This window comes from Bison bison, unplaced genomic scaffold, assembly GCF_000754665.1.
Source record: "Bison bison bison isolate TAMUID 2011002044 unplaced genomic scaffold, Bison_UMD1.0 scf7180017864326, whole genome shotgun sequence".
In the NCBI taxonomy this organism is placed as follows: domain Eukaryota; kingdom Metazoa; phylum Chordata; class Mammalia; order Artiodactyla; family Bovidae; genus Bison; species Bison bison.
Window position 1 is genome coordinate 2,414,098 of NW_011494898.1, and position 3,846 is coordinate 2,417,943.

At 41.4% G+C, this 3,846-nt stretch overlaps 1 pseudogene; it reads left to right on the plus strand.

The window, feature by feature from the left end:
• The first annotated feature begins 2,212 nt into the window (after nt 1–2,212).
• On the plus strand, nt 2,213–3,021 carry LOC104998266 (annotated as a pseudogene).
• The last annotated feature ends 825 nt before the right edge of the window (nt 3,022–3,846 follow it).

Here is a 3,846-nt window from a genome sequence, read left to right on the forward strand (position 1 = left end):
GGAGGTTTTATACATAGCTGAGGAAAGAAGGGAAATGAAAGATAAGGGAGAAAGGGAAAGGTATACACAACTGAATGCAGAATTCCAGAGAATAGCAAGGAGAGATAAGAAGGCCTTTTTAAAGGAACAATGCAAAGGATAGAGAAAAACAATAGAATGGGAAAGACTAGAGATCTATCTCTTCAAGAAAATTGGAAGTATCAAGGGAACATTTCATGCAACGATGGGCATAATAAAGGACAGAAACAGTAAAGATGTAATAGAAGTGGAATAGATTAAGACGAGGCGGCAAGAATATATGGAAGAAGTATATCAAAAAGGTCTTAATGACCCAGATAATCACAATGGTGTGGTCACTCACCTAGAGCCAGACGTCCTGGACTGTGAAGTCAAGTGGGCCTTAGGAAGCAGTACTATGAGTAAAGCTAGTGGAGATGATGGAATTCCAGCTGAGCTATTTAAAATCCTAAAAGATGATACTCTTAAAATGCTGGACTCACTATGTCAGCAAATTGGGAAAACTCAGCAATGGCCACAGGACTGGAAAAGGTCATTTTTCCTTCCAATCCCCAAAAAAGGCAATGCCAAAGAATGTTCAAACTACTGTACAACTGTGCTCATTTCACATGCTATTAAGATATACTCAAAATCCTTCCAGCTAGGCTTCAGCAGTAGCTGAAATGAGAACTTCCAGATGTACAAGCTGTGCTTAGAAAAGGCAGAGAAGTCAGGGATCAAATTGCCAACATTCATTGGATTATAGAGAAAGCAAGGGATTCCAGAAAAACATCTACTTCTGCTTCATTGATCACACCAAAGCCTTTGTGTGGATCACAACAGACTGTGGAAAACTCTTAAAGAAATGGAAGTACCAGCCCACATTACCTGCCTCCTGAGAAACATGTATGCAGGTCAAGAAGCAACAATTAGAACTGGACATGGGACAATGGACTAGTTCAAAATTGGAAAAGGTGTACAACAAGGCTGTATATTGTTACCCTTGTTTAACTTCTATGCAGAGTACATCATGTGAAACGCTGGGCTGGATGAATTATAAGATGGAATGAAGATTGCTAGGAGAAATATCAACAACCTCAGATATTCAGATGATACCACTCTAATGGCAGAAAATAAAGAAGAACTAAACAACCTCTTGATGAGAGTGAAACAGAAGAGTGAAAAAGATGGCTCATCTTTTTAAAACTCATCATTCAAAAAACTAATATCAGGGCATCTGGTCTCATCGCTTAATGGTAAATAGAAGGGGAAAATGTGGAGGCAGTGACAGATTTTATTTTTTAGGCTCCAAAATCACCGTGGACAGTGAGTGCAGCCATGAAATTAAAAGACTCCTGCTCCTTGGAAGGAAAGTTATGACAAACATAGTGTATTAAAAAGCAGAGACATAATTTTGCTGACAAAGGTTTGTATAGTCAAAAGTATGATTTTTCCATTAGTCATGTATGGATGTGAGAGTTGAACCATAAAACTGAGCACTGAAGAATTGCTGCTTTCAAACTTGGTCCTGTAGAAGACTCTTGAGAGTCCCTTGAACAGCAAAGAGATCAAACCAGTCAATCCTGAAAGAATTCAACACTGAAGATTCATTGGAAGGACTGATGCTGAAGCTGAAGCTCTAATACTTTGGGTACCTGTTGTGAAGAGACAACTCATTGGGAAAGACTCTGATGCTGGACAAAATTGAAGGCAAAAGGAGAAGAGGGTGGCAGAGGATGAGATGTTTAGCTATTATCACCAACCCAGTGGAACATAAATTTGAGCAAACTCTGGGAGACTGTGGAGGACAGAGAAGCCTGGTGTGCATATTCCATGTGTCCTAAAGAGTGGGACACAACCTAGTGACTGAACAACAACAGCAATATTGCATTTAGTTTTTTCCATTTTGTTTCTAATTTCCAATGTGCATATAATGGGCTATCATACTTCTGTAGTATAATAAATTATGAAAACAGTAGGGGAAGACACCAGTTATTTTATTGATTAGGAAGATGGATTCCATTTGAGGTGAGATGTCCAAGAAAAATTAGTGAGTAGCAGAACCAGGACTAACACCAGGGATGAACTCATACTGGTGGCAAGCAGATAAGCATTGATGATACACCTAAATTCTTAACATGGGCCCACCATCTTCTGACTGCATTACTAGAGAAGTCTTTTCATTTCTTGGAGCCTCAATTTCCTCATTTATAAGATGGGGGTAACTGGTTGGATTGTAATTTCCATGGGCTTTACTCATGCTAGCACATGTGAAATATGTAGTACCACAAAACAGAGGAGGCCTGAAGTGGCAGCTTTCCTCTCCTGGTTGCTCATCAGCATCTGTTCTGTCAGTGATGCCAACATGCAGAAGCTGATTAAGTACATGATGACTTTATTGACGAAGTCAAGGAGGAAGCAGAATAGACAGGAAAGCAAAAGAAGAGTTCAACATTGAGAAAGATCAGCTTGTGCAAGCGTAAAGAACGAAGATTATGGAATGTTATGAGAAGAAAGAAAAGCAGATTGAGCAGAAGAGGAAAATTCAGATGTCCAGTCTGATGAGTCACGTGAGGCTCAAAATCGTCAGACTGAAAGATGGATGATCTTGTCACAAACCTAAAGATACTGACTCAGCAGAATGGTAAAAGATAGAGCCAGGTGCCAACTGCTGCTGAATGGCCTGATCTTCCTTGGCTTGTACCAGTTGTTGGAGCCCTGAATGGTCATTTTTGCAGAAAAACAAGATTTCCTGCTGGTGAAGGCAGCAGTGCAAAAGCAATGTCTGTGTAAAAAATCACCACCAGAAGAGATGTTAATGTCTACAATGATCCGAAGGCCTACCTGCCTGAGGAAATAGCTGGCAAGGTTGCAATCTATAGTAGGGATTGCAAAATCAATGTTCCCAATATCCTCAAAAGCTGGCTGGACCTCATTGTCTAGCAGATGATGCCAGAAGTATAGGGAACCTTGTTTGGTGCAAATGCCAACAGGAAGTGTTTGGACTATGCCTACGGGAGGTAGTGTCCATCTACTGCTGTGACATGGATGCTTCTGACATTTGAAGAAACAAGATGACCTCTGTAATTTCCTCTTTGCTGTTCTCATATTCTGTATTTATTGGTGGATAGAAGGAAATGGCAACCCACTCAAGTATTCTTTCCTGGAGAATTCCATGGATAGAGGACCCTGGCAGGCTACAGTCCATGGGGTTGCAAAAGAGCAGACACAACTGAGTGACTGAACAACAACAACCCTTCTGTAGGTAATACCCCTGGCTGATTGGTAACAATGGGAGAGTTTTACTTAATATGATCAGGAAACTTTCCTCTAGCATATCTGAGATTTCAGCTTCCTGCTGGCTCTGCAGTAAGAAGGCAAGGGGTCACATGGTGGGTGCATGAATGTCTCTGAGTCTCCTGTTCTCCTCTGGTCCAGTGTCTAGCCTGGAAGCGCCAGTATATGGTGGGCTCTGGTGGAGTCAGGTCTTTGCTCTTTGGGCTTGAATTGCATGTGAGGCCACATTCCTTCCAGCAGTAGCTGCTTCACTGTTACCTGTTTTGGCCTATAAATGTTTGTAGTGTGATTTAAGATCTACGCCATGAATATGCTTTATTTATTAAAACAAAATGCATACCTGGAAAAAAGTATGTAGCTGTCACATAATGGGTAACCAATAAATGCCATTTCCCTTCTTTCCAATTGCTCCATTGCTTGTTATCAGTTCAGTTCAGTTCAGTCGCTCAGTCGGGTCAGACTCTTTGCGACCCCATGAATCGCAGCACGCCAGGCCTCCCTGTCCATCACCAACTCCTGGAGTTCACCCAGACTCACGTCCATCGAGTCAGT